The sequence below is a fragment of the Staurois parvus genome, unplaced genomic scaffold (genome assembly GCF_062004578.1).
Source record: "Staurois parvus isolate SC_StPar_1 unplaced genomic scaffold, SC_StPar_1.0 ptg000116l, whole genome shotgun sequence".
NCBI lineage: Eukaryota > Metazoa > Chordata > Amphibia > Anura > Ranidae > Staurois > Staurois parvus.
This window is the reverse complement of record NW_028317912.1, coordinates 5,949,224-5,974,203: the sequence shown is the minus strand read 5'-3', so window position 1 is coordinate 5,974,203 and position 24,980 is coordinate 5,949,224. Positions and strand designations below refer to the sequence as shown.

Here is a 24,980-nt window from a genome sequence, read left to right as displayed (position 1 = left end):
TGGGTGCAGTGTTGCATGACCGCGCAATTGTCCGTTAAAGTAACGCAGCGCCGTAACACAAACCTCTTGTGTAACCGCTTCCTGACCACCTTATAGTAGAAATACTGCTACAGGGCGGCATGGGTACGCAAAACCACATATATATATATATATACGTGATTCGCGCTCCCGTGGTTTTCACACCCCTCCCAGATAGCGTCAGATTGCCCGTCAGTACACCAGTCATCACATTTAACCCCTTGATTGCCATGAGCACGCTCATGTGCAATAAACCTCCATTGCTAGTATAGTGTCTGAACGGGTCTATATCTTTGATCAGGTCAGCACTATACCAGCGTTTACAAAAACGCAGCGTTAACGGGATCAGCCCCGGCACCTGCCAACACCTGCGTTTAGCCCCTACGCTTACCCCCCCTTCTCCCCCAGCAAGTGCAGTGTCAGTAGGTCACTGTCACTTGATACATTGCACACAAAACCGCAGTGTTCGCAGAATCAGGCCTGATCTCTGTTAGCACTTGCCGGTAAATTTTGATGACTCTCATATGCAGCAGAGTGCCAGTCGTAGTGCCGCTCTACCTTTTGGTGAACTGTCGAGTACCAGCGGTCTAGTACATCCTGGTCTTTCACATATCTCCTTGATTTTTGGAGCTGTTTTTCACGGAATATCTTTATGCGTTGATTGTGGATCAAAGCAGTTTATATGCACAACAATTTATTGCCGCCAACCCAAATTCAAACCTTGCCAGACCATTCGCATGGAAACTCATTACGGTTTTCAAATTTAAATTTTTTTTGGGCCTAACCCTCAACCTGGGCATTACTAAAAGAAATGAATTGCAGTTGTATTGGTCCGCAGACCCGATTCATCATATACTGTGTTCTCTGCTGCCATGGCCAGGCATAGATATGAGAGTATAATGTGTTTTATGCATTTCAGCGACAATACACTCTGTCATCCTCGGGGTAACCCTGAATTTGACCGGCTCCACAAAATTCAGCCCCTCGCAAATCACCTTAACCTAAAATTTGCAGATGTCTATACCCCCCAGCAAAACATCTGCGTTGAGGAGTCCCCAATTAATTTTTCTGGCCGCCTTGCATTCAAACAATTTCTTCCCTGCAAGCGTGCCAGATATGGGGTCAAGATGTAGAAGACCTGTGAGAGGGCGACAGGCTATACTTATAAGTTTTGGATTTACGAGGGAAAAGATAGTCATGTGGAGCCCCCTGGATGCCCAGACTACATGGGGAGCAGTGGCAAGATAGTTTGGGACTTGGTGTCATCCTTTTTCCATATGGGGTACCACTTATACGTGGACAATTTTTATGCAAGCGTGCCACTATTTAGACATTTATTCAATCTTGGAATTGGCACTTGTGGCAAAGTGTGACCTAATGTGTGCCCACCATTAGAAGTGGGTGGATGAGGGCGGTATATTCTAATGGTGGGCATACCGCACACTTTTTCTGGCAGAGATTTCTTCTTATTTTTTCATTCAGTCCACAGGCTACATACAAAAAAAAAGAACATAGTATATATACCCAACAAGGACCAGCGATGTACTGGAGCAGCGAAGTACTGATACATCACTGGATTTGAATGGTTATACCAGGATGATGCCTACAGCTGCAGGCATCATCCTGGTATTGTTTTTTTCAGCCAGTGATTGGCTTTCATGTAAAAGCAATCCTAGTGGCTAATTAGCTGCAAGATTGCTTTTACAAGCAGTGGGAGATGATGCCGCCCCCCTCCCCCGCTGCCTTCCACGGACTTCTCAGGCAGTCCCGTGCCATCAGGGGAACCTGAGAATGCAGTCGGTGTTTCTGCCAGCTGACCATAGAGCTGATTGGAGACCAGAATGGTGCCAATCATCTCTATAGTCTAAGAATGCGGAAGCTACAAGCATTTCATCACTTCAGTTTCGCAGGATATAAACAGCGCCATTTGTAAATTGGGAAAACATCTGATCACACCGATTTTGGTTTGATTAGATAATGTAAGGGCAGAGGAGATATCTAGAGTCTGATAGACCCCAGATTTCTCAAAAAAGAATATGACAATGCTCATTGAAGTTATAGGGGATATTTGCATTCCCTGTTATAGCATTAAAAGTGATAAAAAAAAAAAAAATGAAAGGTACAATGTAAAAATAATAAAAAAAAAACTGTTCCCATGTTGGACTGTTCCCATCGGAGTGTCCCCTTACATGGACTGATCCCATCGGAGTGCCCCCTTTACATGGACTGTTCCCATCGGAGTGCCCACTTTACATGGACTGTTCCCATCGGAGTGTCCCCTTACATGGACTGATCCCATCGGAGTGCCCCCTCTACATGGACTGTTCCCATCGGAGTGCCCCCTTACATGCTCTGCTCCCATCGGTTTGCTCCTCTGCATGCACTGTTCTCATCGGAGTGTCCCCTTAAATGCACAGATACCATCGGAGTGCCCCTTACATGGACTGTTCCCATCGGAGTACCCCCTTACATGCACTGATCCCATCTAACTGCCCCTTACATAGACTGTTCCCATCAGAGTGCCCCCTTACATGGACTGTTCCCATCGGAGTGCCCCCTTACATGGACTGTTCCCATCGGAGTGCCCCCTTACATGGACTGTTCCCATCGGAGTGCCCCCTTACATGGACTTTTCCCATCGGAGTGCCCCCTTACATGGACTGTTCCCATCAGAGTGCCCACTTACATGCACTGATCCCATCGGAGTGCCCCCTTACATGCACTGATCCCATCGGAGTGCCCCCTTACATGCACTGATCCCATCGGAGTGCCCCCTTACATGCACTGTTCCTATCGGAGTGCCCCCTTACATGGACTGTTCCCATCGCAGTGCCCCTTTACATGCAGTGTTCCCATCGCAGTGCCCCTTTACATGCAGTGTTCCCATCGCAGTGCCCCTTTACATGCAGTGTTCCCATCGGAGTGCCCCCCTTACATGGACTGTTCCGATCGGAGTGCCCCCTTACATGCAATGATCCCATCGGAGTGCCCCTTTACATGGACTGTTCATATTGGAGTGCACCCTTACATGGACTGTTCCCATCGGAGTGCCCTCTTACATGCACTGATCCCATCGGAGTGCCACCTTACATGCATTGATCCCATCGGAGTGCCCCCTTACATGCATTGATCCCATCGGAGTGCCCCTTTACATGCACTGATCCCATCGGAGTGCCCCCTTACATGGACTGATCCCATCGGAGTCCCCCTTTACATGGACTGTTCCCATCAGAGTGCCCCCTTACATGCACTGATCCCATCGGAGTGCCCCCTTACATGCACTGATCCCATCGGAGTGTCCCCTTACATGGACTGTTCCCATCGGAGTGCCCCTTTACATGGACTGTTCCCTTCGGAGTGCCCCCTTTACATGGACTGTTCCCATCGGAGTGCCCCATTAAATGCACTGATACCATCGGAGTGCCCCTTTACATGGACTGTTCCCATCGGAGTGCCCCCTTACATGCACTGATCCCATCGGAGTGCCCCTTTACATGGACTGTTACCATCGGAGTGCCCCATTACATGCACTGATCCCATCGGAGTGCCACCTTACATGCATTGATCCCATCGGAGTGCCCCCTTACATGCATTGATCCCATCGGAGTGCCCCTTAACATGCACTGATCCCATCGGAGTGCCCCCTTACATGGACTGATCCCATCGGAGTCCCCCTTTACATGGACTGTTCCCATCAGAGTGCCCCCTTACATGCACTGATCCCATCGGAGTGCCCCCTTACATGCACTGATCCCATCGGAGTGCCCCCTTACATGGACTGTTCCCATCGGAGTGCCCCCCTAAATGCACTGATACCATCGGAGTGCCCTTTTACATGGACTGATCCCATCGGAGTGTCCCCTTACATGGGCTGATCCCATCGGATTGCCCCTTACATGCACTGATCCCATCGGAGTGCCACCTTACATGCAGTGTTCCCATCGGAGTGCCCCCTTTACATGGACTGATCCCATCGGAGTGTCCCCTTACATGGACTGATCCCATCGGAGTGTCCCCTTACATGGACTGATCCCATCGGAGTGCCCCCTTACATGGACTGTTCCCATCGGAGTGCCCCCTCACATGAACTGTTCCCATCGGAGTGCCCCCTTACATGCAGTGTTCCCATCGGAGTGCCCCCTTACATGCACTGAACCCATCAGAGTGCCCCTTTACATGGACTGATCCCATCGGAGTGCCCCCTTACATGCACTGATCCCATCGGAGTGCCCCCCTTACATGGACTGTTCCCATCGGAGTGCCCCCTTACATGCAATGATCTCATCGGAGTGCTCCTTTACATGGACTGTTCCCATTGAAGTGCCCCCTTACATGGACTGTTCCCATCGGAGTGCCCCCTTACATGCACTGATCCCATCGGAGTGTCCCCTTACATGGACTGTTCCCATCGGAGTGCCCCCTTAAATGCACTGATACCATCGGAGTGCCCCCTTACATGGACTGTTCCCATCGGAGTGCCCCCTTACATGCACTGATCCCATCGGAGTGTCCCCTTACATGGACTGTTCCCATCGGAGTGCCCCTTACATGCACTGATCCCAACGGAGTGCCCCTTTACATGGACTGTTCCTATCGGAGTGCCCCCTTACATGCACTGATCCCATCGGAGTGCCACCTTACATGCATTGATCCCATCGGAGTGACCCCTTACATGCATTGATCCCATCGGAGTGCCCCTTTACATGCACTGATCCCATCGGAGTGCCCCCTTACATGGACTGATCCCATCGGAGTCCCCCTTTACATGGACTGTTCCCATCAGAGTGCCCCCTTACATGCACTGATCCCATCGGAGTGCCCCCTTACATGCACTGATCCCATCGGAGTGCCCCCTTACATGCACTGATCCCATCGGAATGCCCCCTTACATGGACTGTTCCCATCGGAGTGCCACCTTACATGGACTGTTCCCATCGGAGTGCCCCCCTAAATGCACTGATACAATCGGAGTGCCCTTTTACATGGACTGATCCCATCGGAGTGTCCCCTTACATGGGCTGATCCCATCGGATTGCCCCTTACATGCACTGATCCCATCGGAGTGCCACCTTACATGCAGTGTTCCCATCGGAGTGCCCCCTTTACATGGACTGATCCCATCGGAGTGTCCCCTTACATGGACTGATCCCATCGGAGTGCCCCCTTACATGGACTGTTCCCATCGGAGTGCCCCCTTACATGCAGTGTTCCCATCGGAGTGCCCCCTTACATGCACTGAACCCATCAGAGTGCCCCCTTACATGGACTGATCCCATCGGAGTGCCCCCTTACATGCACTGATCCCATCGGAGTGCCCCCCTTACATGGACTGTTCCCATCGGAGTGCCCCCTTACATGCAATGATCTCATCGGAGTGCCCCTTTACATGGACTGTTCCCATTGAAGTGCCCCCTTACATGGACTGTTCCTATCGGAGTGCCCCCTTACATGGACTGTTCCTATCGGAGTGCCCCCTTACATGGACTGTTCCCATCGGAGTGCCCCCTTACATGGACTGTTCCTATTGGATTGCCCCTTAACATGCAGTGTTCCAATCAGAGTGCCCCTTTACATGCAGTGTTCCCATCGGAGTGCCCCCTTTACATGGACTGATCCCATCGGAGTGTCCCCTTACATGCACTGATCCCATCGGAGTGCCCCTTTACATGCACTGATCTAATCGGAGTGCCCCCTTACATGGACTGTTCCCATCGGAGTGCCCCCTTTACATGGACTGTTCCCATCGGAGTGTCCCTTTACATGGACTGATCCCATCGGAGTGCCCCTTTACATGGACTGTTCCCATCGGAGTGCCCCCTTACATGCACTGATCCCATTGGAGTGCCCCTTTACATGCATTGTTCCCATCGGAGTGCCCCCTTACATGCATTGATCCCATCGGAGTTCCCCTTTACATGCACTGATCCCATCGTAGTGCCTCCTTACATGGACTGTTCCCATCGGAGTGCCCCCTTACATGCACTGATCCCATCGGAGTGCCCCTTTACATGGACTGTTCCCATCGGAGTGCCCCCTTACATGCACTGATCCCATCGGAGTGCCACCTTACATGCATTGATCCCATCGGAGTACCCCCTTACATGCATTGATCCCATCAGAGTGCCCCTTTACATGCACTGATCCCATCGGAGTGCCCCCTTACATGGACTGATACCATCGGAGTCCCCCTTTACATGGACTGTTCCCATCGGAGTGCCCCCTTACATGGACTGTTCCCATCGGAGTGCCACCTTACATGGACTGTTCCCATCGGAGTGCCCCCCTAAATGCACTGATACCATCGGAGTGCCCTTTTACATGGACTGATCCCATCGGAGTGTCCCCTTACATGGGCTGATCCCATCAGCTTGCCCCTTACATGCACTGATCCCATCGGAGTGCCACCTTACATGCAGTGTTCCCATCGGAGTGCCCCCTTTACATGGACTGATCCCATCGGAGTGTCCCCTTACATGGACTGATCCCATCGGAGTGCCCCCTTACATGGACTGTTCCCATCGGAGTGCCCCCTCACATGAACTGTTCCCATCGGAGTGCCCCCTTACATGCAGTTTTCCCATCGGAGTGCCCCCTTACATGCACTGAACCCATCAGAGTGCCCCTTTACATGGACTGATCCCATCGGAGTGCCCCCTTACATGCACTGATCCCATCGGAGTGCCCCCCTTACATGGACTGTTCCCATCGGAGTGCCCCCTTACATGCAATGATCTCATCGGAGTGCCCCTTTACATGGACTGTTCCCATTGAAGTGCCCCCTTACATGGACTGTTCCCATCGGAGTGCCCCTTTACATGGACTGTTCCCATCGGAGTGCCCCCTTACATGGACTGTTCCCATCGGAGTGCCCCCTTACATGCAGTGTTCCCATCGGAGTGCCCCCTTACATGGACTGTTCCCATTGGATTGCCCCTTAACATGCAGTGTTCCAATCAGAGTGCCCCTTTACATGCAGTGTTCCCATCGGAGTGCCCCCTTTACATGGACTGATCCCATCGGAGTGCCCCCTTACATGCACTGATCCCATCGGAGTGCCCCTTTACATGCACTGATCTAATCGGAGTGCCCCTTACATGGACTGTTCCCATCGGAGTGCCCCCTTTACATGGACTGTTCCCATCGGAGTGTCCCTTTACATGGACTGATCCCATCGGAGTGCCCCTTTACATTGACTGTTCCCATTGGAGTGCCCCCTTACATGCATTGTTCCCATCGGAGTGCCCCCTTACATGCATTGATCCCATCGGAGTTCCCCTTTACATGCACTGATCCCATCGGAGTGCCTCCTTACATGGACTGTTCCCATCGGAGTGCCCCCTTACATGGACTGTTCCCATCGGAGTGCCCGCTTAAATGCACCGATACCATCGGAGTGCCCTTTTACATGGAATGATCCCATCGACTGTTTCCATCGGAGTGCCCCCTTACATGCAATGATCCCATCGGAGTGCCCCTTTACATGGACTGATCCCATCAGAGTGCCCCCTTACATGGACTGTTCCCTTCAGAGTGCCCCCTTACATGCACTGATCCCATCGGAGTGCCCCCTTACATGCACAGATCCCATCGGAGTGCCCATTTACATGGACTGTTCCCATCGGAGTGCCCCCTTACATGCACTGATCCCATCGGAGTGCCCCCTTACATGCACTGATCCCATCGGAGTGTCCCCTTACATGGACTGATCCTATTGGAGTGCCCCTTTACATGGACTGTTCCCATCGGAGTGCCCCCTTACATGCACTGATCCCATCGGAGTGCCCCCTTACATGCACTGATCCCATTGGAGTGCCCCCTTACATGGACTGATCCCATCGGAGTGCCCCTTTACATGCAGTGTTCCGATCGGAGTGCCCTCTTACATGCACTGAATCCATCGGAGTGCCCCCCTTACATGGACTGTTCCCATCGGAGTGCCCCCTTACATGGACTGATCCCATCGGAGTGCCCCTTTACATGCAGTGTTCCCATCGGAGTGCCCCCTTACATGCACTGATCCCATCAGGGTGCCCCCTTACATGCATTGTTCCCATCGGTTTGCTCCTCTGCATGGACTGATCTCATCGGAGTGCCCCCTTACATGGACTTTTCCCATCGGAGTGCCCCCTTTACATGGACTGTTCCCATCGGAGTGCCCCCTTAAATGCACTGATACCATCGGAGTGCCCCCTTACATGCACTGATCCCATCGGAGTACCCCTTTACAGGCACTGATCCCATCAGAGTGCCCCCTTACATGCACTGATCTCATCGGAGTGCCTCCGTACATGCACTGATCCAATCGGAGTACCCCTTTACAGGCACTGATCCCATCAGAGTGCCCCCTTACATGGACTGTTCCCATCGGTTTGCTCCTCTGCATGGACTGTTCCCATCGGAGTGCCCCCTTACATGCACTGATCCCATCGGAGTGCCCCCTTACATGGACTGTTCCCATCGAAGTGCCCCCTTACATGGACTGTTCCCATCGGAGTGCCCCCTTACATGGACTGTTCCCATCGGAGTGCCCCCTTACATGCAGTGTTCTCATCGGAGTGCCCATTTACATGGACTGATTCCATCAGAGTGCCCCCTTTACATGGACTGATCCCATCAGAGTGCCCCCTTATATGCAGTGTTCCCATCGGAGTGCCCCCTTACATGGACTGATCCCATCGGAGTGCCCCCTTACATGGACTCTTCCCATTGGAGTGCCCCCTTACATGCAGTGTTCCCATCGGAGTGCCCCCTTACATGGACTGTTCCCATCGGAGTGCCCCTTACATGCATTGTTCCCATCGGTTTGCTCCTCTGCATGGACTGATCTCATCGGAGTGCCCCCTTACATGGACTGATCCCATCGGAGTGCCCCCGTACATGGACTGTTCCCATCGGAGTGCCCCCTTACATGCACTGATCCCATCGGAGTGTCCCTTTACATGGACAGTTCCCATCGGAGTGCCCCCTTACATGCACTGATCCCATCGGAGTGCCCCCTTTACATTCACTGTTCCCATCGGAGTGCCCCCTTACATGGACTGTTCCCATCGGAGTGCCCCCTTACATGGACTGTTCTCATCGGATTGCCCCCTTACATGGACTGATCCCATCGGAGTGCCCCCTTACATGCACTGATCCCATCGGAGTGCCCCCTTACATGCACTGATCCCATCTGAGTGCCCACTTACATGCAGTGTTCCCATCAGAGTGCCCCCTTACATGGACTGTTCCCATCAGAGTGCCCCCTTACATGGACTGTTCCCATCGGAGTGCCCCCTTACATGCAGTGTTCTCATCGGAGTGCCCCTTTACATGGACTGATCCCATCAGAGTGCCCCCTTACATGAACTGATCCCATCGGAGTGCCCCCTTAAATGCACTGATACCATCGGAGTGTCCCCTTATATAGACTGATCCCATCGGAGTGCCCCCTTACATGCACTGATACCATCGGAGTGCCCCCTTACATGGACTGTTCCCATCAGAGTGTCCCCTTACATGGACTGTTCCCATCGGAGTGCCCCCTTACATGCACTGATCCCATCGGAGTGCCCCTTTACATGCACTGATCCCATCAGAGTGCCCCCTTACATGGACTGTTCCCATCGGAGTGCGCCCTTACATGCATTGTTCCCATCGGTTTGCTCCTCTGCATGGACTGATCTCATCGGAGTGCCCCCGTACATGGACTGTTCCCATCGGAGTGCCCCCTTACATGCACTGATCCCATCGGAGTGCCCCTTTACATGGACAGTTCCCATCGGAGTGCCCCCTTACATGCACTGATCCCATCGGAGTGCCCCCTTTACATTCACTGTTCCCATCGGAGTGCCCCCTTACATGGACTGATCCCATCGGAGTGCCACCTTACATGCACTGATCCCATCGGAGTGCCCCCTTACATGCACTGATCCCATCGGTTTGCTCCTCTGCATGGACTGATCTCATCGGAGTGCCCCCTTACATGGACTGATCCCATCGGAGTGCCCCCGTACATGGACTGTTCCCATCGGAGTGCCCCTTTACATGGACAGTTCTCATCGGAGTGCCCCTTACATGCACTGATCCCATCGGAGTGCCCCCTTTACATTCACTGTTCCCATCGGAGTGCCCCCTTACATGCACTGATCCCATCGGAGTGCCCCCCTTACATGGACTGTTCCAATCGGAGTGCCCCCTTACATGCACTGATCCCATCGGAGTTCCCCCTTACATGCACTGATACCTTCGGAGTGCCCCCTTACATGCACTGATCCCATCGGAGTGCCCCCTTACATGCACTGATCCCATCGGAGTGCCCCTTTACATGCACTGATCCCATCGGAGTGTCCCCTTACATGGACTGATCCTATCGCAGTGCCCCTTTACATGGACTGTTCCCATCGGAGTGCCCCTTTACATGCACTGATCCCATCGGAGTGTCCCCTTACATGGACTGATCCTATCGCAGTGCCCCTTTACATGGACTGATCCCATCGGAGTGCCCCTTTACATGGACTGATCCCATCGGAGTGCACCTTTACAGGCACTGATCCCATCAGAGTGCCCCCTTACATGCACTGATCCCATCGGAGTGCCCCCGTACATGGACTGTTCCCATCGGAGTGCCCCCTTACATGCATTGATCCCATCGGAGTGCCACCTTACATGCACTGATCCCATCGGAGTGCCCCCTTACATGCACTGATCCCATCGGAGTGCCCCTTTACATGCACTGATCCCATCGGAGTGTCCCCTTACATGGACTGATCCTATCGGAGTGCCCCTTTACATGGACTGATCCCATCGGAGTGCCCCTTTACATGCAGTGTTCCCATCGGAGTGCCCCCTTACATGCACTGATCCCATCGGAGTGCCCCCCTTACATGGACTGTTCCAATCGGAGTGCCCCTTTACATGGACTGTTCCCATCGGAGTGCCCCCTTACATGCACTGTTCCCATCAGAGTGTCCCCTTACATGGACTGTTCCCATCGGAGTGCCCCCTTACATTCATTGTTCCCATCAGTTTGCTCCTCTGCATGGACTATTCTCATCGGAGTGCCCCCTTACATGCACTGATCCCATCGGAGTGTCTCTTTACATGGACTGTTCCCATCGGAGTGCCCATTTACATGCACTGATCCCATCGGAGTGTCAACTTACATGGACTGATCCCATCGGAGTGCCCCCTTACATGGACTGATCCCATCGGAGTGCCCCCTTACATGGACTGATCCTATCGGAGTGCCCCTTTACATGGACTGTTCCCATCGGTTTGCTCCTCTGCATGCACTGATCCCATCGGAGTGCCCCCTTACATGCACTGATCCCATCGGAGTGCCCCTTTACATGCACTGATCCCATCGGAGTGCCCCCCTTACATGGACTGTTCCAATCGGAGTGCCCCTTTACATGGACTGTTCCCATCGGAGTGCCCCCTTACATGCACTGTTCCCATCAGAGTGTCCCCTTACATGGACTGTTCCCATCGGAGTGCCCCCTTACATGCAGTGTTCCCATCGGAGTGCCCCTTTACATGGACTGATGCCATCAGAGTGCCCCCTTACATGGACTGATCCCATCGGAGTGCCCCCTTACATGCACTGATCCCATCGGAGTGCCCCTTTACATGGACTGTTCCCATCGGAGTGCCCCCTTTACATGCACTGTTCCCATCAGAGTGTCCCCTTACATGGACTGTTCCCATCGGAGTGCCCCCTTACATGCAGTGTTCCCATCGGAGTGCCCCTTTACATGGACTGATGCCATCAGAGTGCCCCCTTACATGGACTGATCCCATCGGAGTGCCCCCTTACATGCACTGATCCCATCGGAGTGCCCCTTTACATGGACTGTTCCCATCGGAGTGCCCCCCTTACATGGACTGATCCCATCGGACTGCCCCTTTACATGGACTGTTCCCATCGGAGTGCCCCCTTTACATGGACTGATCCCATCGGAGTGTCCCCTTACATGGACTGATCCCATCGGAGTGCCCCCTTACATGCACTGATCCCATCGGAGTGCCCCCTTACATGCACTGATCCCATCGGAGTGCCCCCTTACATGCACTGATCCCATCGGATTGCCCCTTTACATGCAGTGTTCCAATCAGAGTGCCCCTTTACATGCAGTGTTCCCATCGGAGTGCCCCTTTACATGGACTGATGCCATCAGAGTGCCCCCTTACATGGACTGATCCCATCGGAGTGCCCCCTTACATGCACTGATCCCATCGGAGTGCCCCCTTACATGCACTGATCTCAACGGAGTGCCCACTTTACATGAACTGTTCCCATCGGAGTTCCCCGTTTACATGGACTGTTCCCATCGGAGTGCCCCCTTAAATGCACTGATACCATCGGAGTGCCCCTTTACATGTACTGTTCCCATCGGAGTGCCCCTTTACATGGATTGTTCCCATCGGAGTGCCCCATTACATGGACTGTTCCCATCGGAGTGCCCCCTTAAATGCACTGATACCATCGGAGTGCCCCTTTACATGTACTGTTCCCATCGGAGTGCCCCTTTACATGGATTGTTCCCATCGGAGTGTCCCCTTACATGCACTGATCCCATCGGAGTGCCCCCTTACATGGACTGATCCCATCGGAGTGCCCCCTTACATGGACTGATCCCATCGGAGTGCCCCTTTACATGGACTGTTCCCATCGGAGTGCCCCCTTACATGGACTGTTCCCATCGGAGTTCCCCCTTACATGCATTGTTCCCATCGGTTTGCTCCTCTGCATGGACTGTTCTCATCGGAGTGTCCCCTTACATGAACTGTTCCCATCGGAGTGCCCCCTTTACATGGACTGTTCCCATTGGAGTGCCCCCTTAAATGCACTGATACCATCGGAGTGCCCCTTTACATTGACTGATCCCATCGGAGTGCCCCTTTACATGGACTGATCCCATCGGAGTGCACCTTTACATAAACTGTTCCCATCAGAGTGCCCCCTTACATGCACTGATCCCATCGGAGTGCCCCCTTTACATGGACTGTTCCCATCGGAGTGCCCCTTTACATGCACTGATCCCATCGGAGTGCCCCCTTACATGGACTGTTCCCATCGGAGTGTCCCCTTACATGCACTGATCCCATCGGAGTGCCCCTTTACATGGACTGTTCCCATCGGAGTGCCCCCTTTAAATGGACTGTTCCCATCGGAGTGCCCCCTTTACATGGACTGTTCCCATCGGAGTGCCCCTTTACATGGACTGATCCCATCGGAGTGCCCCTTTACAGGCACTGATCCCATCGGAGTGCCCCTTTACAGGCACTGATCCCATCGGAGTGCCCCCCTTACATGGACTGTTCCAATCAGAGTGCCCCTTTACATGGACTGTTCCCATCGGAGTGCCCCTTTACATGGACTGTTCCCATCGGAGTGCCCCCTTACATGCATTGATCCCATCGGAGTGCCCCCTTACATGCATTGTTCCCATCGGTTTGCTCCTCTGCATGGACTGATCTCATCGGAGTGCCCCCTTACATGGACTTTTCCCATCGGAGTGCCCCCTTACATGGACTGTTCCCATCGGAGTGTCCCCTTACATGCACTGATCCCATCGGAGTGCCCCTTTACATGGACTGTTACCATCGGAGTGTCCCTTTACATGGACTGTTCCCATCGGAGTGCCCCCTTTACATGGACTGTTCCCATCGGAGTGCCCCTTTACATGGACTGATCCCATCGGAGTGCCCCTTTACAGGCACTGATCCCATCGGAGTGCCCCTTTACAGGCACTGATCCCATCGGAGTGCCCCCCTTACATGGACTGTTCCAATCGGGTGCCCCTTTACATGGACTGTTCCCATCGGAGTGCCCCTTTACATGGACTGTTCCCATCGGAGTGCCCCTTTACATGGACTGTTCCCATCGGAGTGCCCCCTTACATGCACTGATCCCATCGGAGTGCCCCCTTACATGCATTGATCCCATCGGAGTGCCCCCTTACATGGACTGTTCCCATCGGAGTGCCCCCTTACATGCATTGTTCCCATCGGTTTGCTCCTCTGCATGGACTGATCTCATCGGAGTGCCCCCTTACATGGACTTTTCCCATCGGAGTGCCCCCTTTACATGGACTGTTCCCATCGGAGTGCCCCCTTAAATGCACTGATACCATCGGAGTGCCCCCTTACATGCACTGATCCCATCGGAGTGCCCCCTTACATGCACTGATCCCATCAGAGTGCCCCCTTACATGCACTGATCCCATCAGAGTGCCCCCTTACATGCACTGATCCCATCAGAGTGCCCCCTTACATGCACTGATCCCATCGGAGTGCCCCCGTACATGGACTGTTCCCATCGGAGTGCCCCTTTACATGGACAGTTCCCATCGGAGTGCCCCCTTACATGCACTGATCCCATCAGAGTGCCCCCTTACATGCACTGATCCCATCAGAGTGCCCCCTTACATGCACTGATCCCATCGGAGTGCCCCCTTTACATGGACTGTTCCCATCGGAGTGCCCCCTTACATGCACTGTTCCCATCGGAGTGCCCCCTTACATGGACTGTTCCCATCGGTTTGCTCCTCTGCATGGACTGTTCTCATCGGAGTGCCCCCTTACATGAACTGTTCCCATCGGAGTGCCCCCTTTACATGGACTGATCCCATCGGAGTGCCCCCTTACATGCAGTGTTCCCATCGGAGTGCCCATTTACATGGACTGTTCCCATCGGAGTGCCCCCCTTACATGCACTGATCCCATCGGAGTGCCCCTTTACATGGACTGATCCCATCGGAGTGCCCCTTTACATGCACTGATCCCATCGGATTGCCCCCTTACATTGACTGATCCCATCGGAGTGCCCCCGTACATGGACTGTTCCCATCGGAGTGCCCCCTTACATGCACTGATCCCATTGGAGTGCCCCTTTACATGGACAGTTCCCATCGGAGTGCCCCCTTACATGCACTGATCCCATCGGAGTGCCCCCTTTACATGGACTGTTCCCATCGGAGTGCCCCCTTACATGCACTGTTCCCATCGGAGTGCCCCCTTACATGGACTGTTCCCATCGGTTTGCTCCTCTGCATGGACTGTTCTCATCGGAGTGCCCCCTTACATGAACTGTTCCCATCGGAGTGCCCCCTTTACATGGACTGATCCCATCGGAGTGCCCCCTTACATGCAGTGTTCCCATCGGAGTGCCCATTTACATGGACTGTTCCCATCGGAGTGCCCCCTTACATGCACTGATCCCATCGGAGTGCCCATTTACATGGACTGTTCCCATCGGAGTGCCCCCCTTACATGCACTGATCCCATCGGAGTGCCCCTTTACATGGACTGATCCCATCGGAGTGCCCCTTTACATGCACTGATCCCATCGGATTGCCCCCTTACATTGACTGATCCCATCGGAGTGCCCCCTTACATGCACTGATCCCATTGGAGTGCCCCTTTACATGGACAGTTCCCATCGGAGTGCCCCCTTACATGCACTGATCCCATCGGAGTGCCCCCTTTACATGGACTGTTCCCATCGGAGTGCCCCCTTACATGCACTGTTCCCATCGGAGTGCCCCCTTACATGGACTGTTCCCATCGGTTTGCTCCTCTGCATGGACTGTTCTCATCGGAGTGCCCCCTTACATGAACTGTTCCCATCGGAGTGCCCCCTTTACATGGACTGATCCCATCGGAGTGCCCCCTTACATGCAGTGTTCCCATCGGAGTGCCCATTTACATGGACTGTTCCCATCGGAGTGCCCCCTTACATGGACTGTTCCCATCGGAGTACCCATTTACATGGACTGTTCCCATCGGAGTGCCCCCTTACATGGACTGTTCTCATCGGATTGCCCCCTTACATGGACTGATCCCATCGGAGTGCCCCCTTACATGGACTGTTCCCATCGGAGTGCCCCCTTACATGCACTGATCCCATCGGAGTGCCCCCTTACATGGACTGTTCCCATCAGAGTGCCCATTTACATTGACTGTTCCCATCGGAGTGCCCCCTTACATGCACTGATCCCATCGGAGTGCCCATTTACATGGACTGTTCCCATCGGAGTGCCCCCTTACATACACTGATCCCATCGGAGTGCCCCTTTACATGCACTGATCCCATCGGCGTGCCACTTTACATGGACTGATCCTATTGGAGTGCCCCTTTACATGAACTGTTCCCATCGGAGTGCCCCCTTTACATGGACTGATCCCATCGGAGTGCCCCCTTACATGCAGTGTTCCCATCGGAGTGCCCATTTACATGGACTGTTCCCATCGGAGTGCCCCCTTACATGGACTGTTCCCATCGGAGTACCCATTTACATGGACTGTTCCCATCGGAGTGCCCCCTTACATGGACTGTTCTCATCGGATTGCCCCCTTACATGGACTGATCCCATCGGAGTGCCCCCTTACATGGACTGTTCCCATCGGAGTGCCCCCTTACATGCACTGATCCCATCGGAGTGCCCCCTTACATGGACTGTTCCCATCAGAGTGCCCATTTACATTGACTGTTCCCATCGGAGTGCCCCCTTACATGCACTGATCCCATCGGAGTGCCCATTTACATGGACTGTTCCCATCGGAGTGCCCCCTTACATACACTGATCCCATCAGAGTGCCCCTTTACATGGACTGATCCCATCGGAGTGCCCCTTTACATGCACTGATCCCATCGGAGTGCCCCCTTACATGCACTGATCCCATTGGAGTGCCCCTTTACATGGACAGTTCCCATCGGAGTGCCCCCTTACATGCACTGATCCCATCGGAGTGCCCCCTTTACATGGACTGTTCCCATCGGAGTGCCCCCTTACATGCACTGTTCCCATCGGAGTGCCCCCTTACATGGACTGTTCCCATCGGTTTGCTCCTCTGCATGGACTGTTCTCATCGGAGTGCCCCCTTACATGAACTGTTCCCATCGGAGTGCCCCCTTTACATGGACTGATCCCATCGGAGTGCCCCCTTACATGCAGTGTTCCCATCGGAGTGCCCATTTACATGGACTGTTCCCATCGGAGTGCCCCCTTACATGGACTGTTCCCATCGGAGTACCCATTTACATGGACTGTTCCCATCGGAGTGCCCCCTTACATGGACTGTTCTCATCGGATTGCCCCCTTACATGGACTGATCCCATCGGAGTGCCCCCTTACATGGACTGTTCCCATCGGAGTGCCCCCTTACATGCACTGATCCCATCGGAGTGCCCCCTTACATGGACTGTTCCCATCAGAGTGCCCATTTACATTGACTGTTCCCATCGGAGTGCCCCCTTACATGCACTGATCCCATCGGAGTGCCCATTTACATGGACTGTTCCCATCGGAGTGCCCCCTTACATACACTGATCCCATCAGAGTGCCCCTTTACATGGACTGATCCCATCGGAGTGCCCCTTTACATGCACTGATCCCATCGGAGTGCCCCCTTACATGCACTGATCCCATTGGAGTGCCCCTTTACATGGACAGTTCCCATCGGAGTGCCCCCTTACATGCACTGATCCCATCGGAGTGCCCCCTTTACATGGACTGTTCCCATCGGAGTGCCCCCTTACATGCACTGTTCCCATCGGAGTGCCCCCTTACATGGACTGTTCCCATCGGTTTGCTCCTCTGCATGGACTGTTCTCATCGGAGTGCCCCCTTACATGAACTGTTCCCATCGGAGTGCCCCCTTTACATGGACTGATCCCATCGGAGTGCCCCCTTACATGCAGTGTTCCCATCGGAGTGCCCATTTACATGGACTGTTCCCATCGGAGTGCCCCCTTACATGGACTGTTCCCATCGGAGTACCCATTTACATGGACTGTTCCCATCGGAGTGCCCCCTTACATGGACTGTTCTCATCGGATTGCCCCCTTACATGGACTGATCCCATCGGAGTGCCCCCTTACATGGACTGTTCCCATCGGAGTGCCCCCTTACATGCACTGATCCCATCGGAGTGCCCCCTTACATGGACTGTTCCCATCAGAGTGCCCATTTACATTGACTGTTCCCATCGGAGTGCCCCCTTACATGCACTGATCCCATCGGAGTGCCCATTTACATGGACTGTTCCCATCGGAGTGCCCCCTTACATACACTGATCCCATCAGAGTGCCCCTTTACATGGACTGATCCCATCGGAGTGCCCCTTTACATGCACTGATCCCATCGGCGTGCCACTTTACATGGACTGATCCTATTGGAGTGCCCCTTTACATGGACTGTTCCCATCGGAGTGCCCCTTTATATGGACTGATCCCATCGGAGTGCCCCCTTTACATGGACTGTTCCCATCGGAGTGCCCCTTACATGGACTGATCCCATCGGAGTGCCCCCTTTACATGGACTGATCCCATCGGAGTGGGAGGGAGGGGGGTTTGGGAGGACTCGGAAGGTGCTCTGCGGTGACAGGAGCAGACCAACCCCACCACCTTTACGACCGTTAGGTCCGGGTGAGTGGGTCCAGGTGAGACCTCCGTAGGAGAGTGCAGCAGGGGAGGAGTCAGTGGCCTGGATCCAGGTTTCCGTGATCACTAGGAGGATGAGGGAGCGGGAAGCAAAGAGGTCGTGGATGGCGGTAAGCTTGTTGCACACCGATCGGGCGTTCAGGAGTGCACATGAAAACGGGGGGGAGATTTTAGGGAGCAGGGGGACAGATACTAAGTTGCGAGGGTTGCAGCGGGACGTGGAGGCGGGAGGGTGTTGTGCGGGTGAGGGAGGTGGTGAAGGGCCAGGATTCGGGGAGATGTCCCCCGCGGTTATGAGGAGGAGAAGGGTGAGAAAGGTGGCATGGGAGCGGGATGTGCAGGAGCGTGAGAAACTACTAGTGGAGGTGTTCGGGTCAGTGGGAGAGTGGAGTAATAGGAGGAGGTGGTGGGTGCCGTAGAGGGGTGAAGGAAGCAGTGAGGACACAATATACAATTGTTTGGGAGGGGTAGAGGGATATAGTGAATGGATTTTGGGAATGGAGGAGAGGAAAATGAGAAGGAGGAGTGGAAGAGGCATTTTGGGGAGGTGATGAGAGCAATAGTAGGGAGATGATAGCAATGAGGGGGAGATGTACAAGTTTTGGGGTGGAGCAGAGGGGTAAAGAAATGAGATTTGGGAACAGAGGATAGTAATATGGAAAGGAGAAGAGGGGGTGTATTGTATAAAAGGTACACAGAGTGGGACTCAGGTATGTAAGAGAGGTTTCCCAGGGTGTTTGCTTGCAGTCTGTCCAGCGTGCAGGAGAGTTTCTTGCTGTTGTTGTGTCTTCCTGCTGCTTAAGTTCTCCTGCTTTAGTTCAACTGCTGTGTTTAACTGCTTCACACTCGTTCAAAGCCACACTCAATCATAAGCAGCACCCCCATCAGAGACTTGCCCCCCATCACATAAACAGCGCAATGTTAGAAATATTAAATGTTTAAGTCACCATAAAACCTTTTTATTTTTAAAATATTCCTAATATCCACCTCTGATTTAAATAAGCTTTTGGTTCACTTTGTTTTCAATATCTGGACAAGTAGATTGTCATGAGGGACAAGTAGATTGGGACACCGATTTAGTCCCTTGGACGAGTAGGTTTTTCAAAAAATGTCCACACCCCTGGAATATGTCCCATAGGAAATCATGTTAAATGGACTGCTGTGCATTTCTGCACAAAGCAAAACACTTAGGTGTGAACCTAGACTAAAGGGTTAAAAACAGGGTGAGGAAGCAACAATGCTGCCTGCTTTAACCCCATTTGCTGTACTGGTCAAGGTTGCAGGGCAATTGCAGAGCAGCCTCTTTCACTTGAATGGGTCATGCTTGACAGATGCTACACCCACCAACCATGACCACTTATAACTCCTGCTGCCACATGTGCACACCCCTTGCCATTGCCGCTAAAGGGGGTGCAGTTAGGGCAGGGGGAAAAAAGATAAAAAACAAAACAAACACCACACCCCAACTGCAGGTTTTCAACTACAAATTTAAATGGATCGTTCTGGGCACCCTAGAGGGCTGCTTTCACACTGATGTGCTGTGGTTTACATGCACTGCGGTGCAAAGCATCTGTAACTTTCCTGGGTTAACTGCACTTTTCTATAAACTTCTATTATATCTTGCAGGTCTGGTGTGCTTTCTGAAATCCTGCATTCAGGAGTTTTGGTGTGCTTTCAGAAAGTAGGATTGAATAAAAGTATGTGGCCAAGTGCAGCAAACCCACAGGCAAGCTGCAGGTCCACTGCACCAGTGTGGGTAAACCGCAGTGCATCAGTACAGAAGCAACCCTATACTATTATGCCCAGTATATTGCTTCACAGTGACTTCAAGATCTCTTTCCTGCTGCTGACACCACTCTGGAGACAGCTGGCCAGGGTAAGAGGTGGAGTGCATTTGGTATCACTTCACATTGGACAGAAGTCAGCACACAGGCGGCATTGGCTTATGCAGCTCTGGATCCCTACTACAGCTCCAACTTCACAAGTAGCCCCTCTGCATTGCACTCTGTAAGCAAGTCCAGACTGCCATCTTCCAGTCACCTGGCCGCGATCTATGGGTTGCTGATCCCCAGGTTAATGCATGAGAATAGTGGTGTACCACATTGCAGCCAAATACAAAAAACAAGCTTACACTCTACTCGACTCATTAACAACTTCAGCTCCGGAAGATTTTACATCCTGCATGACTAAGCCATTTGATGCTATACTGAATGACGCGTTACTGTAACTGGTAAATGCACGGTCAACAACGCTGAGCCCAAGAGAAATTTATATACAATTTTTTGTAAACAAAGATCTTTTAGTGGCATTCAATCACCACTGGGTTTTTTTTTTGCAATATAAATCAAAAGACCAAAAGTTTATTTTTTTCCCTTTCTGCTATTATATGCATATCCAATGAAAATAGTAAAAAAAAAAAGATAATTTTTGGCCAAAATGTATTGTGCTATATGTCTGATGGAAAAGTGTATATCGATAGATTGTAGGTGCTATAACTTTTAAACAAACCTAGGTTACATGTACACACTAACATTTGTATTTATTTGTGTACCAATGGCAGTGATCAGCAACTTGGGGATTGCAATAGTGTGACAATCTTGACACTGACACTGTGGGGAACTGACCAACTGCCACTGACATTAATACAGTGATATTATACACTGTCACTGTACTAATGACACTGGATGGAAGGGGGGGTTACCATCAAGGGGTGTGCCCAACTATGTGTAACGTGTGCTTCTTTTACTACTAGATCTCCAAGTTTCTCATCCTGGATGAGAAACAGATAGATCCCTCTGTTGATAGTCAACACAGTTCTGGGCTGTGATTGTACACTGGTGATCAGCAGGTCCCAGCTGGGATTTGCTCACAGGCTCCCGCTGTGTAAAATCACAGAGGGTGCTGGCCAGGGGATGCCATGCACATGCCCAAAACTCAGAAGTAGGCAGCGATGTACGGTTATGTTGCTTTGCCTACAGTGGCTGCCTGTCTGCAGTACATTATGGGTGGGCACCAAGTGGTTAACTGAGGCCAAGTAGGATTGTAGACAAGTTGTCTACAAAGAAAGGTCGATGAAATACCCTTTGGCATGGTTAAAATTGTAAAACCGAACCATTTAGGCAGACCTGTGATACCAGCCTCTTCATTACAGCTACATTATTCTCACCTGCTTATATATGCAGTGGGGCAAAAAAGTAGTCAGCCACCAATTGAGCAAGTTCTCCCACTTACAAAGATGAGAGAGGCCTGTAATTGGCATCATAGGTAGACCTCAACTATGAGAGACACAATGAGTAAAACAAAATCCGGACAATCACATTGGCTGATTTGGAAAGAATTTATTTGCAAATTATGGTGGAAAATAAGTATTTGGTCACCTACAAACAAGATTTCTGGCTCTCACAGACCTGTACCTTCTTCTTTAAGAGGCTCCTCTGTCCTGCACTCATTACCTGTATCAATGGCACCTGTTTGAGGTTGTGGACAGGTGTCTTTTATACTGATAACAAGTTCAAACAATCACACTCCAAACTCCACTATGGTGAAGACCAAAGAGCTGTCGAAGGACACCAGAAACAAAATTGTAGACCTGCACCAGGCTGGGAAGACTGAATCTGCAATAGGCAAGCAGCTTGGTGTGAACAAATCAACTGTGGGAGCAATAATTAGAAAATGGAAGACATACAAGACCACTGATAATCTCCCTCGATCTGGGGCTCCACGCAAGATCTCACCCCGTGGGGTCAAAATGATCACAAGAACGGTGAGCAAAAATCCCAGGACCACACGGGGGGACCTAGTGAATGACCTGCAGAGAGCTGGGACCAACGTAACAAAGGCTACCATCAGTAACACACTACGTTGTCAGGGACTCAGATCCTGCAGTGCCAGACGTGTTTCGCTGCTTAAGACAGTACATGTCCGGGCCTGTCTGAAGTTTGCTAGAGAGTATTTGGATGATCCAGAAGAGGATTGGGAGAATGTCATATGGTCAGATGAAACCAAAATAGAACTGTTTAGTAGAAACACAACTCGTCGTGTTTGGAGGAGAGAGAATGCTGAGTTGCATCCAAAGAACACCATACCTACTGTGAAGCATGGGGGTGGCAACATCATGCTTTGGGGCTGTCTCTCCGCAAAGGGACCAGGACGACTGATCCATGTACAGGACAGAATGAATGGGGCCATGTATCGTGAGATTTTGAGTGCAAACCTCCTTCCATCAGCAAGGGCATTGAAGATGAAACGTAGCTGAGTCTTCCAACATGACAATGATCCCAAACATACAGCCCGGGCAATGAAGGAGTGGCTTCGTAAGAAACATTTCAAGGTCCTGGAGTGGCCTAGCCAGTCTGCAGATCTCAACCCCCTAGAAAACCTTTGGAGGGAGTTGAAAGTCCGTGTTGCCCAGCGACAGCCCCAAAACATCACTGCTCTAGAGGAGATCTGCATGAAGGAATGGGCCAACATACCAGCAACAGTGTGTGCCAACCTTGTGAAGACTTACAGGAAACGACTGACCTCTGTCATTGCCAACAAAGGATATATAACAAAGTATTGAGATGAACTTTTGATATTGACCAAATACTTATTTTCCACCATAATTTGCAAATAAATTCTTTCCAAATCAGCCAATGTGATTGTCTGGATTTTTTTTTCTCACTTTGTCTCTCATAGTTGAGGTCTACCTATGATGCCAATTACAGGCCTCTCTCATCTTTTTAAGTGGGAGAACTTGCACACTTGGTGGCTAAATACTTTTTTGCCCCACTGTAAATCCATCTTATGCACAGGAGACCAGTATCTTCTATGACCTTTACTGTACACAATAGAATTTCAGAAAGACAGATAGGGTATGACCAGAACCCCGATTGTTCTCCAATATATTTAAAAAAAGCTGGCGTAGGTCTCTAGATGCATTGGCATTACCAACAGTCCCAAAAAGTCCTTGCTAGCCTGTAGTCCAAGCAGGCCAAATAATGGAATATTGCAGTCAGTAGAAAATGTAAGCGCTTTATAAGCACTAGTAACATTAAACTGTATAATCAAAAGAAAGCCTGGAGACTGCCTCTAAAGGAATGAAGATATTCTCACATATCAACATGATATACATGTATAGAGAACCATGCCACAGCTGAATATATTCAAGAAACAGAATTCAAAGATCATTTTACTACACATATACAGTTGTGTTCAAAATAATAGCAGTGTGTTGAAAAAAGTGAATAAAGCTCAACATCCTTCCAATAGCTTTTATTTCCATACACACAAATGCATTGGGAACACTACACATTCAAAATCAAATCAAAACATGAAGAAAAATATATCAAATTTTTGTTGTTCCGCTTAAAAAAAATTGAAGAAAAGTGAATATTAGACGGTTCAAAAAAATAGCAGTGTTTGTATTCTTCTTTACAAGCTCAAACATTCACTATATAAACTGAAAAATGTTTGAAGATTTTGCTTTCCTTTGAATCACTTAATGAATATATGGTAATAAATGGGCAACTCAATGCAATAAAGCGCGAGTAAATCCATTTAATCTCATTAAAGTGGCAGTGAACTTGTTTTTTTTTTTTAACTTTTACCTACAGGTAAGCTTATAAGCCTTACCTGTAGATGAAATGATATGTCCTAAACATGCACTGTTTAGAAGATATCCATTTTTAAAGCCGACGCATGCGCCCTGAACGGCATACCCATGCCAATCCTTCGGAGTACTGTGCCGTAGCCCGGGACTCCCACACGCATGAGTGACACCATCATGGCCCGGCCTATCAGACGGAACCTGAAAAGGAAGACCAGGTGAAGACAGAAGCCTCTGCAGCAGTGACAGTGCCCCACCGGAGGGCTTAGTTTTAAGATAAGCTTTACATAATGTGCTAGTATGCAGTGCATACTAGCATATTATGACATTAACTTGCAGGGATCACTTTTCTCCTGCGGTTTACTAACACTTTAAAATGTGCAAATTCTTTTGCAGGCAGTCAAAGACAGCATGGATCTACTTACCCTTTACTAGCACCATCTTTTGAAGTTGGAAGACGGATGTCTTTGGCATTTTCAAAAATCTCTTGCAATTCCTCTGAAGTTGTGCTATAGGGGATGTTCTTAACAAACAGAGTTCGTGCATCTGGAAAAATAAGCAGCTCCAGGACCACCACCTTGGAGTTCTGCTAGATTCAGTTTAGACCAGCCCCACTTTGAAAATTCAACGATTTTCACTGCAAACTATAATGCAGGTATAGCTCTAGAAAACTACTGAAATGCAACGTTTATTTAAACTCACAGAACAAACCTTTTGTGAAGGGCTAACTGAACACATCAGGCCTACATTTCTACGACTTTGGAACATGCACCACGACGAAGCTACTATTGTCTTCCTCTAGTACTGCAAACTTTACCTATGAGGAAACTGAAGCTATTGTTGAAACAAGGATGCAAATATGGGCTTGACTGAACCCCAACCTTCCTTATCTGCTCACTTTATTAAAACTGGTGATTAAGTATTAAAAACAGTGTGTCAGCATAACAA

General features: G+C 51.1%; 1 long non-coding RNA gene across 1 annotated transcript in view; it reads left to right on the top strand.

Moving 5' to 3' along the window:
- Window positions 1–24,980, top strand: part of LOC149467309 (uncharacterized) — a 74,328-nt gene extending 49,348 nt beyond the window's left edge. Inside the window, exon 9 of the long non-coding RNA XR_016311963.1 lies at window positions 24,429–24,980. This is a non-coding gene — a long non-coding RNA (uncharacterized LOC149467309). The remainder of the gene's footprint in view (window positions 1–24,428) is intronic.